The sequence below is a fragment of the Chlamydotis macqueenii genome, chromosome 4 (genome assembly GCF_036417535.1).
Source record: "Chlamydotis macqueenii isolate bChlMac1 chromosome 4, bChlMac1.mat, whole genome shotgun sequence".
NCBI lineage: Eukaryota > Metazoa > Chordata > Aves > Otidiformes > Otididae > Chlamydotis > Chlamydotis macqueenii.
In genome coordinates this window covers 4,658,244-4,670,454 of record NC_141559.1, presented here as the reverse complement: position 1 = coordinate 4,670,454, position 12,211 = coordinate 4,658,244, and the positions used below count along the sequence as shown (strand labels likewise).

The following is a 12,211-nucleotide window of genomic DNA, read 5'->3' as shown; positions in this document are numbered from 1 at the left end:
CAACCTGTGGAGGTATCCCGTCCCAGTACAGTTAACCAGGAAACCATCCATTATGAACCTAAGACATGCACTGGGGGTGGTCACTGAGCCGAATGTTTAATCGCTGTCGTAGTTCAGCCCCGATCGGGACCAGCCTACGCAGTCTCTCTCTCGCTCCCCCACCCTCCGAGAGAATAGGGGGAGATGATATAAGGAAACAGGGAGAAATCCTTAAAGTTACCATTACGGGCAAAACAGACTCGACTTGGGGAAAACTATTCATTTATTACTACAAACAGCAGAAGAATGAGACAGAGAACAAGATAACCTCCCTCCACCCCTCCCCCTTCCTGGGCTTAACATTATCTCTACCATCTTCCCCCCATAAGCAGCACAGGGGGGAAGAGGGAATGGGGGTTGCAGTCAGTTAATCACGCGTTGTTTTACGCCACTGCTTTGTCCTCGGGGGAAGAACTCCTCGCATTCCTCCCCTGCTCCAGCGTGGGGTCCTTCCCACGGGCCACAGTGCTTCGTGAAACTGCTCCGGCGTGGGTCATCTCTTCCACGGGGTGCAGCCCCTCCACAACGGCTGCTCCAACCCTCCACGGGCCACAGCCTCCTTCAGGCACCCGCCTGCCCCAGCGTGGGGTCCTCCACGGGCTGCAGGTGAATCTCTGCTCCTCCGTGGACCTCCATGGGCTGCAGGGGGACAGCCTGCTCCACCATGGTCGTCACCACAGGCTGCAGGGGAATCTTGGCCAGGAGCCGCATTACTCCTCCGCCTCCTTCACTGACCTTGGCGTCTGCAGCCGTTCCTCACAACAGGCTGGCAGACGCCTCTCAGGATCCTTTTTACATCTCATTCACTTCTCATCTCCTCTCCACTTCTTGCAGTCGGGCCCAGCCGAGTAGGGACCAGTCGGCTGCCCGGCGGGAGGCCAGAGGGTGAGGGGTGCAAGGCCCACAAGGCTCACAGCTCCCCTTCTCTGGCCCCACTCAGCTGCTTCACATCTTCTCCTTCTTTCTTTTTTCCTGTTTTCCCCTTCTTAAATACGTTATCGCAGAGGCGTTATCATGGGACATTTTGCTACCAATTGGCTCGGCCTTGGCCAGCAGTGGGTCCGCCCTAGGCCCGGCCGAGTCCACTGAACAAAGGGGAGCGACTTCTAGCAGTTTCCTACAGAAGCTGCCACCTTAGGCCCCCCTCACCAAACAAAACCAGAACAATCGCCCACACAAAGCAATATCCCTTCCCCATTCTTCGCAAGTGCAATAACCACTGGAGAGCTTGGGAACTGTCGAGAGTCATTATAAGCTTCGAGGTGAGGTGGTGACAGTTACTTTGGCAATGTATGGCATTCAGGGTCTGAACCTTACGTCCAACCTTGAGTTTTGTAAGATCTCCTAGCACGTTAACATGGCTGCTCTAGCACTCCTCCTGCTGCACAGGAGTTTTACTGTTCCTTTTTGGTCCTGACTGCAGATTTGGTACTGCTTGGAGGTGGAGTGTGACGAGTGTTTCAAGAGTGACAAAAGTCTTCATCAGCATAGAAGGCCTAGCACGCTCATGTGGTTGGTACATAAACACTTCGCAGGCAACAGTACCCTGAAGAGCAATTGCCAAGCGCCACGTTCAAAGCATCCGCCTGTCCAGCGTGAGTCAGTATGTCCTTACCTACAGTTGTGTTAACCTGGAGCCATCTTTGCTGAAAGCTTTAAATTACACGTGGGGAACTGCAAAGGTGCTGTACCGGCGCTGCACCTCTCAGCTCTGTCTCTGGAATTTTTAAATGCTTTCCTCTGTGAAATGAAAGTCTCTTTGGAGAGTACTGCAGATAAAACTGTGTAGCAGGAGCAGTGAGGGGCTCAGGTGCTTTCTCTCATTCTGTACAAGTGGTTCGTTGTAAAACACTGTGCAATTACCAGCTCATAAGGATTTGGCTTGCACTTTAGTGAGGGATTTTTTGATTAGGGAATGGTTACTAACCCAGAGGCTGAGAACAGTTTCCTTTCGGCTCCTGTTGCAAAATGAGCAGGATGTGCACTTGCTGACTTGCACGTCACTCTGTTCGACTTTCACGTGAGGTTTTGAAGTATGCTGTAGAAGTGGGGGAAAGGGAACAGCTACAGATCACACTTCAACTCCTAGCCTTTGTTATTATAAATTTTAAGTAATAAGGCTTGATTTTCAAGCTATAGCATTGGACAGGAAGGGAAAAAAAATGAGTTCTGGAGTATATTTGTGCAGCCTCATTGAAATTTTTAGTCTTTTATGCCCAGTTTCAAGACAGAGCTCAATTTATCATTGACCTTTGAGGCACTGTCTACTGAAACACACATTCAGAAAAAAGCTGGTGTATTCTTTGTTGCTCTGGCATAAGCACTCCTGCTGTGATAGACAAGAAGCTCCTGTCCACAGCTGTCCATCACAGTAATACTTCTCATCGTGTACTTTTTTTCAGTGGTATTTTGCGATAGTTGATTAAGTTGTTCCTAATTAAAAATTGTGTGTCATGTCTTACACTCACCATAGTGCGTTCTGAGAGGAATGCTTGTAATTCCATGTAAGCCAGTGCATGTCCCGCTCTTTTCACAACCCAGTCTGAAAGGAAATGCCAAATATGGAATCATTTCCCAAAATAAATTCCAGATGAAAAGCATGTGTCTGTAGCAGAAGGTGTAAGAGCAAAGAAGTTTGGTTTTCATACACGTTCCTTGAGTACTTCTATGATTTGTTGATAGTAAGAAGTGTAAACCAGGTGGCAGAAGCTGTGACAATGAATGAAATGCTTCCTTTTTGAAGATACTAAAAATTGTATTTTACTGTTTGGGTAGGACATTAAGGCAAGTTGTGCTGCACTGTGGTGAGCTCCTCAGAGTCCTCCTTTATTGGCCTCTCCTTATTTCTTTTCTGAACGAACGATATTTCCCAATAACCAACAATTACTGAGCTGTTTTACTATGATTTGGACAGAGTAATCCAGAAAGGAATAGTGTTTCTCATCAGATGCAGTCGAATCAGAGTTTCAGTGGAACACTTTAGGACTTACTTTGCAATCTGGGAATAAGAATGGGCTGTGATTTCTCAGGTGCTTGTTATTACAGACAGGTATTTTTCACTTCAGTGCTTGTTATTTTATTTTTAGGGTGATTCTTCCTTATTTATTTGAGGGGATCCCATTTTATACTCTGGTTCTATGATAGTGGTAGTGAAATAGCTGAAGAGATGGTGCAAAAATTGCACTGCAGAGGTGAGGACAAGAGGCCAGGGCTGAGGAACTTCTTACGCTGGCTTCCCCACAGCTGCATGTCTCAAACTACATCCTTAGTTGTAACAACATAGCCTAGAAAATTATTTACTGAAGTCCAATGTATGAAGCATCAGACATGCTGTATCAGCTGGCAGATAATATCTGACAGATTAGCGACGATTGCTCTAAAGCCTTAAAGAACCAAGGTGCCACCAAATTATAGGACAAAATGAAGTTACAAGACATAATGACATTTTAATCACAGAACAAAAACTGTCTTTATTAAGCCTTACTAACATATGGGTCACTTCATTTCATGGCAAGTTCGGTCATGCTGGCTTCCTGCTCGCAGAAGGGGTGTGAATTGAGGAAGTGTTGGGTCTCTCTGATACGCGCTGAATCCCTCAACCTCGGCAGCAGCCAGTGGGGGTATCGGGCACTCCGTGCTGCTCAGAAAGCAGCCAGGCCGTGCTGTTCTTATTTCTGGTTTACATCTGCTGTCACAGCTCTAGCATTACAGCTGGAGAGTTGTGTTGCATGCGACTGCTGTGGTATAAAGGGAAAACAAGCAGGCTGGAGCCAGCAGAGTACTTGTTGCCTAAGGTGAGTGGCTCACAGACATGCCTTGTGTCTTTCAGACTCTGAATACAGCGCCCTGTGCTGTTTATCTGCAAAAGGCAATGTTGCTACAGTGCATCTTTGCTGTTTTTCAGGGTCCTGTTCTCAAGCCCATGTATCAGCCATCACTTGTTTCCAAATGAATCATTCACTGTGGGGACATCCAAAGGCCATTTTCATGTCATTCTTTTACTTGGAGGAAGGAACTGGGTAATGAGTTCCAGCAAGACAACAAAATCATAGCTGCATCATGTTGCAATCTCCCTGTCTTACACAGCAGCATCCCGCGAGCCCTGTGTAAGAAGTCACTTCTGCACTACTGGCACGCAAGCAAGGACACTGACATTTGGAAAGAGCAGTGGTGGTCCCTCTTGAAGGACAGCAGGGCAGCTTCCTGCCTGGGAGCGGCGATCAGCATTTTAACATTTCTGCTACATGAGAATGCTTCGGCGCCAAGCAGGAGGCGTCTCACCCTCATTCAGCCTCAGTTCCCGGTTTAGCTCGTTAGTGGGTTCAGAATAATCGTCTGTCCCTGTAAGAGGATCAGCAAGTGGGTGCATTAGCTCCTCTTTGTTAGCATAAACCCGGCAGACAGCATACGCTTATGAAAGTCAGCAATGGCAGCCAGTGCATATACAGGGTTTCTAGCAGCACTTGCAGTCTTACCAGGTGGCACCTTGCAGCCTTTGGCGCAGGGCTTGCAGTGGGTTGTAAGACTCTAGCACCAGCAGCATCCCGTTTTCCTATTTTTGAAGAGTATCTAGAACAATGGGCCAATTAGATGAAGCCCAGCTTTTGCACACTGCCTCAGCAAACATGAATAATAGTAGTGGTGACGCAGCCCCAAGGTGCTCTGCACGCTGCCCCGTCGCTGAGCCACAGCTCTTGGAAATCCACCGAGCCTTTCCACACCCTTCAGCACTCTTGCACAACCAGCAGCTGCTTGCTTTTGTCCTCACAGTGAAGAGGAGGCCTGAATCACAAAGCTGAGATCAGAATCTGGATCTGAAGGTCCCATTCCCCTGTGGGTATTTGAATACAGAGGTTTTGTCTAAGGCTCACGCCAAGGATATAAAATCACTTTGTGTGAAGAAAACAGATACGAATATTATCTAGCTAGTGTTTTCTGGTGTGGGATGTGATCTTAACATTGTGCAGGCAAGTTAACAGCACAGCCTGCATCTGGATACTTAAATAACTGGCCTGATTTTCACATTTGTAACTGCGGTTGAGGTTGCTGGGTATCTGGAGAGCAATAATCAGGACAATTTCAGTACCTGACTTTAGAAGTGCCCACGTGAAAGCTTGGACCCATTAGGAATTTTCATCTTAAGGCAAGTCCCTTGTGAAGGAAAAATGTAAGAACAATGCAGGACAAAATCAGCAAGTAAATTACATCTGTTGCGTGTACATGATGTGGAAGATTGACAAACTCAGAGAAAAGACAAACACATGCCTGAAGAGTTAAGCTGGAACCCCGGAGATTTCAGTCTTGGCTTTGGTGGCAGAGTTTTATGGCTCTGGGATAGCTGATTAGGCCAGGATCTGCAAAGATCTCATCAAAGATGAGACTGTCATCCTCAAAGGTCATTCCAGGGCAAATTAGTTACCTCTCAAGATGTAAGTTTTATATCTTTATGCCTGACCTCTCCTCTATAACACTACCTAGCTGCATAGATTGAAGCTGCCCGTCTCCCAGGAGATGTGTTTAAGTTACCGTTCAGGAAAAGGAACACTCTAAAGTATACAGCATGGAGGAAAGGTAGCTTAAAGGCCTTGGCAACTGAGTGATTCATATTTTTATTTTATTAAATAATATGTACACTTGAAAAAAACAGGAGCAGAGGATTGCCATGGGTTACATGATTAAGTATGGGCACAGTTCTTAGACACAAGTACTGGCCTCAGACAGTGTGCTGTCACCGAGTCTTCTTTCTGCAAAAGTTGGATTTGTGAGTTACCCAGTATACTTTAAAGCATGGATCTAGAAGACCTTTGAAAGAAACATCACCATCATTTTGTGTATTTTGCATGAAAAGATGCAAATTCTGGGTATGAGCTCATCTTTAACACTTTAGGGAGCTTAACCTTTTAAAATGGAAACAGCATCTGTAATCCAGAAAAACAAAGGCTTGCTGTCTTCCTTTCTGAAGTGAATCTACCTTATAAACCTCTTGGAAGGATTCAAGCAACGTGTTTCACCCTCATATCATTTCCTAAACAAACAAACTAACGCAGAGAAAAGCATTTAAATTGGGTTATGGTTTTGCTCCACACCTTAGAGCCAGGAAATCCAGGTGACACACTGGTTTTCACTGCAACCTGGTTTGATTTCACAGAAATGCCAGGTATAGACAGTAGCCAAAAGCTGAGCTTCCTGCCAGGAGCTGACGCAGGTCACACTTCTAGTGTAGGATTTGCATAATTTTTTTCTCTTTTGCATTACTTGACCTAATACATTGTGGAAGATTACAAGGCTCTTATTCACCCCACTGAAGTCACTGAGGTGGCTTCCCTGTCACGTTTTTCACTTGTGTAATCTGAGATTTTTTCCCCCATCTCACATGCCTTAACAAAATCCCTTAAGTGAAAAACACTACCGGGAGTTTCTTCTGCTGTGTGATACAGTGCAAGCCTCACGCATCTAGGTGTCGAAGACCTAAGCCCCACCGCCTCTGCCGTTTCTACAACTTCAGACTCCTTTTACCTGTGCATAGTTCACCAGTCTTTCGAATTCAGAGGTTTGATGGTTCTGGTTCAGAAAGTGTGAAACAAGTGAACCTAATAATTACATACATTTTGTGACCATTAAGGTCCAAATTCCCATGGAATTTTACTTTGAAAAGCCGCAGGTGAAGTGTTATATAAGTAGACACCAGTAAGAAGGGGATGTTACGGGAAGGTACCAACTGGCAATACTGTTACTTACACCAGAAATAAGTTAAAAGAATCCATTTGAAAGCATCTTTATTTAAAGACAAAGCAAAAAGTCTTCCCTGCTGTTACTTGAATCCTAACACTGAAAGGAGGTGGGCCAGGGAAACCCAAGGCTGAACCAGAGGCAAGCATTCCTCCAACATCCATCAAAAAGATGAAAAATGCCAAAGCCAGAGCTTAAATGGGCTCCTGGGCCCAGGGGCGAGGGTGTGGTTGGGCAGGGTGCCGGTGAGGCTCACCAGGGCTGTTAAGGCCAATTGGTGCTCCCAGGGCCCTGACAGCGGGCAGCCTTTGCTGCAGTGACATCCCCAATGCTGGAAATAGCTTTTTGCCTGCTTGTCATTGTTAGAGGAATTCAACGAGGTCCTTAAAGAATCCAGCTGGGAATACTGAAGGAGCAAAACCTAGGAAGAGTCAACAGCCTTTCTTCCTTCAGCTACTGACTGCAAAAATTGAAGTTTTAGCTTCTGAGACCTGCTGTGACCTTTCTGAATGTCTGATTTCTTCCCCAATCTTACCCAAATCCGCTGAACTGAAATAAAACTCATTCTAAATAATTTCTGAAAAGCGAAGGAAAAACACAGAGGTTTTCCTTCCGGTTTTGGCACAGCAGTAAAGCCCTTTCTGAACCTCTTTGCCTTCCATCTTGAAATGACAACTGAGCTTCAGAGACATATCCCTTTTTTTTGGAAGTGTCTCCAATATGTGCTTCTCAGTGTGGAGAGGCCTTTGCTGCTACCCAGTGCGAGGTTGCCTGCTCAGTGACGGATACTGGAGGGATTTTATATCACAAGTGCTTGCTCTATGCTTGATCTTCTGTCCCTTATGATTTTCAGAGTGCCCTGTATTTTTTTTTAATAAGCCAGGTATATTTGAATCTCAAAGTAGGTACCCAAAGCTATGTCATCTTTTCTTGTCCATGGATTCCACTGTTCCTGAGGTTTTTAATATTATTACTTTTATCACTAGTGATAAGGTTTTAGAGTAAATTTATTCATATTCCCAAGTGAGAGGAGTTACATAGAGGCAGCTTGTTACTATTAGCAGCCATTACACTTTTTTTTTCCCTAAGGAAATTGCTTTTACACTGTTGTAGCAGAAAAAAGAATGAAGAGATATTCCCCCCTCGACATCCTGTACGCTGAAATTAAGTGTTTTCCCCCAGATTTTGGTCTGGTACCTATTTTTGAACAAGATACAATAATACACTACCGGGGCACATTGGTAGCACCAGAAGTGTCACTGAAATACATCAGAAAGGGAGAAAAAAACCTAAAATAAAATGCTTGCCTCTGCTATAGGTTTTGAACTGCACGTTTAAAAGCTTTGCAGTGTATATAAGGTTCTGCCCAGTACAGTCTCTAGCGTGGACTTCAGGTGCATTCTTGAGGATTGCTTTGAACAGGAATAGAATAAACCGGTGCCCATGTGATTTTCAGAACTGGTGACAAAGAGGCACTCAGATCTTTTTTATGAGAAACAGCATCATTTATGATACTGCATTGAAAGTAACCCTCAGCAACAAGTTCCTGCATGCACACAACCACCCCGGAAATAGCAAGCTGTTGAGTGGTTACCTGCGCCTTCTGCTTTGAACACAAGCGCTGCATTGTGTGGTCAAGTTTATTGTGGAGTTGCGCTTGTAGTGTTCTGCTGTGTCGGTTTTGGGCACAGTGGCCCAGTCCTGGAAGCTGTCACATTATCCATATGGGCCATTCCTGGTAGGAAGCTTAAGTTTGTTAAGGAGACGTGTCATTCAGCAGCCTCAGCAACAACTGTCTAATAGACAATGAGGGTCTCATCCCAGGAGAAGTCCTCCCAACAGAATCCTCTTGTCGCACCAGTCCCAGTATCACCTCCGTCTTTCACATAAAGATGTGATTTGCTAGCCACTTAGTGAGAGCAGCAGCCAGGACGAAAAATAACACCTGTACCTCCTGCCAGTGACCCACTGCTGGCATGTTCCCTAAGAACGGCAGCAGACCGGGATCTCAGTTGTTTTAGGGGCTGATAGATCCAGCAGATGAGAGCTCAGCCCTATTTATGTGATTGCAGTGTTTGATGGGAGAGAATGTTTTGTCTCCGTGCAGTCTAGGAACTTGTTCATCTGAACACTAAAAGAAAGGATATTTTCCTGTTCACAGCAGTGGCAGAAGCAACAAAATGGGCTGGAGTGGCCATAGCCATTTCTTGTTTTGTCCAGGACTTAGCATTTCTAGTCCAGATTTTTTCCTTTGCTAGTATTTGGCTTTGCTAGGAATATTTGGATTTCTCTTTGCAAGTGCTTCACTATCAACTTCCAGCAAGCAGGAAACTGTACTATCATTTCAGCTTCTTTGTCCAGGACCAGTTACCTTTTCTGTCATTGAACCCTTGTAAAGCTTATAACCAAACCCAGACACCTCATACCCTTTTTTTTTCCCTGTTATTTCTTGTCCAGGAAGATGTACTGATGTCCCTGAGGACGGCCTCATTTGCTGCATCACATCTGCTCCCGCAGCCTCAGGCGCAGCACGGGCACCCCTCTGGCAGGGAACCGCTAAGTACAGTTATTCATTATGGCTACTGGTGTGTTCGTAAAGAGTCTATGAAAGGGGTATCTAAGTCCATCGCCTCCCTCCCTGCATTGTTATTCTCCTTCCCTTTTGTGTGCCCCAGGTCAGCACAGCAAAATGCAGGACAATGAAGTGTAATTGCAGGCTGAGTAGGACGTCACGTTTTCCCCACATATCTTTCAGCAAGGAGATGTGTGAAGGTACTGGTACTGGTAAGGCAGCCAGTACCTACGCATGAAACATCCTTCTCCCAGGACCCCGCTCGGAGTTTCACCCCCTCCATCTCGTCTGTTAAATAAAACCAGGCAGGCTCACAGCTCCACCTGGAGGCCAAGTCTGATACAGCAGCCTCTTCTCACAGCGTTCAGGGCTTGCTCTCCGTGATCTTGAGAGGCACTCCAACACCAAATCCGAAATCTGTGTGCCCAGCCCTGCGCTTTTCATGCACCTGGAGTTTATTCCCCTGACCATGACTTCTGTACAAGAAAGTTTTGCTCTCACCCTGGAACCTGCCACCGTGTTGTGACGGAAGTTGTTCCCCTAGCTGGAATCACACACTAGTAGTATTAGGTAGGATCAAAAGGTCACTGGTGGGATACTTGATTGACACATGCTGTGCCACACTTACATTGTACATGAGGAGTTTTAGAGGTCGGGAGAAGTGTTTTCCTCCTCTATATACTCAGCTATTTAAGATGGAAGGTTTTACCTTCCTGATTCGCTTCTCATCAAACAGCACAGGTCCCCAGGTACCTCTGTGGGACTCAGACCATCCCTCTCCAATAAAAATGACCATTGTTTAGTCCTCCATTCTGTCTCTAATCTTTTATTCTTCTACACAAGTCAGCTCTCCTTTCTTGAGGAATCTGTTGTGAGGGACATGGTTGATTTCCCCCCCGGGAGCCAGAGGATCCCTGCCGCCTGGAAGCCTAGCAGGTCCTGAGCCATGGCTTTTGCCCACAAAAGCTGTGTTTAGCCCTTCCCGAGTATTTTAGGTGTACTCCTTTAGTTCTCTGACTCTATTCTTTGTTCTCTTTTCTACTAATTTGCCTGGTAGAAGCACCAACTGACTGAATGTCTGTAGCTTCCCAGACGTCCAGCAGACTTGCCTTTAAAACCAGGCCATTTTCAAGTCTGGTACCAAGGCACACGTAAATGAGAGGTCTGGCATCTGCTGGGTTTTGTCTCCACACCTGGCATGCCAGAGTCATGTTCAGAATCTGTTCTCCCTTTGACCATCCCTTAAACCTTGGAAGCTACCTTCCATTCTAATAGCCTCCTTAACACTGCTTAACTACATGAGCCCTTAAAACTTCTTTCCAAAATCAGTTTAACACAGTGGGGTTTTTTGGTTTTGGTTTTTTTTTTTTTTTTTTCTGTGCTCCAGAGTCAACAGAGCATTCTCACAAGTGGTTACGCCTGATAGACAAACGCTGACAGCTCTGGCACTCCCTTCCCAGTGGGAGAGTAAATTTATCTCAGCTTTGCCAAGTGAAACAGAAGCTTTTGTCGACAGGAATTCTGTCAGGAGATCCGTCCTCGGGGCTGCACCACCTTGTGGTACTTTCACCCCACTGCATCCTCTTCCAGTTCCACAGCAGGCACTGCTCGGCCTTCGCAGGTGTTTCCCTGTGTTGGTGTTGCTGATTTCAGTTACATGTAATTGTTAGTGTTTGTATTGGAATCGTGATTTTGGCAGTTCTTTAGCGATCAGGGCAAAAGGTAACCAATGTATAATCAGCAGCATTTATTCTCAACACTCACAAAAAGGTGAAGTACTAAAGAACAAGCCCAGTGTAAGATAAGTGGTTGGAATATATTTTATTTGTGTACAGCCTTTACATCGAACTCTTGAATGAACTCACATTTACTTGGTTTATGTAGCAGGGAAAGCTTGCAATAAGACATTTTTCTGGAAACAGACTCAGTGGAAAATAAATAAAATCAGTAGACATCAGGATAGACAAGCTAAGTGAGAGCTAGCAGACATTTCTACATTCACAAGTATTCTGACAAAAATCAGGAGCCGTTTTGTTTTTCTCTCAGCTGGTTAATTAAGTACAAAATTATACATTTTACCAGACAAGTTTTAAGTTACATATTTTTAGTTACAAATGTCAGTGTTGGAACAGATACTGCATTAACTAAAAACATTTCTCGACTTCCCAAAATATTTTAGCAGAGTGTGATTAAAATTATTTTTACTCCACAGAGGCTCTGATAACTTGTAAAATTTAAGTGTTGCAGTCACATATGCAATTGGGCCATAAAACTGAGTTCATAGAATGGTTTGGGTTGGAAGGGACCTTAAAGCCCACCCAGTTCCAGCCCCCTGCCCTGGGCAGGGACACTTCCACCAGCCCAGGTCGCTCACAGCCCCGTCCAACCCGGCCTTGGGCACTGCCAGGGATGGGGCACCCACAGCTGCTCTGGGCAGCCTGGGCCAGCACCTCACCACCCTCACAGGGAAGAATTTCTCCATTACTTAAAATATTAACTTTTTTTTTAATTTAAAGCCATTCCCCTTTGACCTATCACTACATGCCATTGTCCAAAGTTTCGGGATACAAACAACATGAGGATTTGAGCACCTTACCTCAATGCTTTTTAACCAAATTCACCATTGTGTTTGCTTTTTGTAGTAAAGTAAGAAAAGAAACCAAAGGCAGCTTAGATGAAGATCTTTAATAAATACAGCTTAAAATAATGTCTAGTGTAGCAGCCCAGGCGCTCTGAAGATGGAGCAGAGCAGAAGTAGCCATGGCTCACATTAGGTCTGTGGTGCACTTCTTGCTGCAGAAGCCAGCAGGTGCCAGTACAAGCTCACCATGCTGCAGAACCTGCAGCCCAAGCCTGGCTAGCAGCAGCAGG

The 12,211-nt window shown here is 45.4% G+C and overlaps 1 protein-coding gene across 3 annotated transcripts in view; it reads left to right on the top strand.

The window, feature by feature from the left end:
* RASSF6 (Ras association domain family member 6) overlaps positions 1–12,211 on the top strand; it is a 67,402-nt gene that overhangs the window by 30,275 nt on the left and 24,916 nt on the right. The window contains exons 1-2 of one of the 3 annotated variants that reach the window (XM_086746902.1): positions 9,249–9,328; positions 10,728–10,961. The exons of 1 other annotated variant lie outside the window; for it this stretch is intronic. The gene's annotated coding sequence lies outside the window, so the exon portion shown is untranslated. Of the gene's footprint in view, positions 1–9,248; positions 9,329–10,727; positions 10,962–12,211 lie in introns of those variants that run through there. One more of the 3 variants, XM_086746901.1, reaches the window with a different exon arrangement.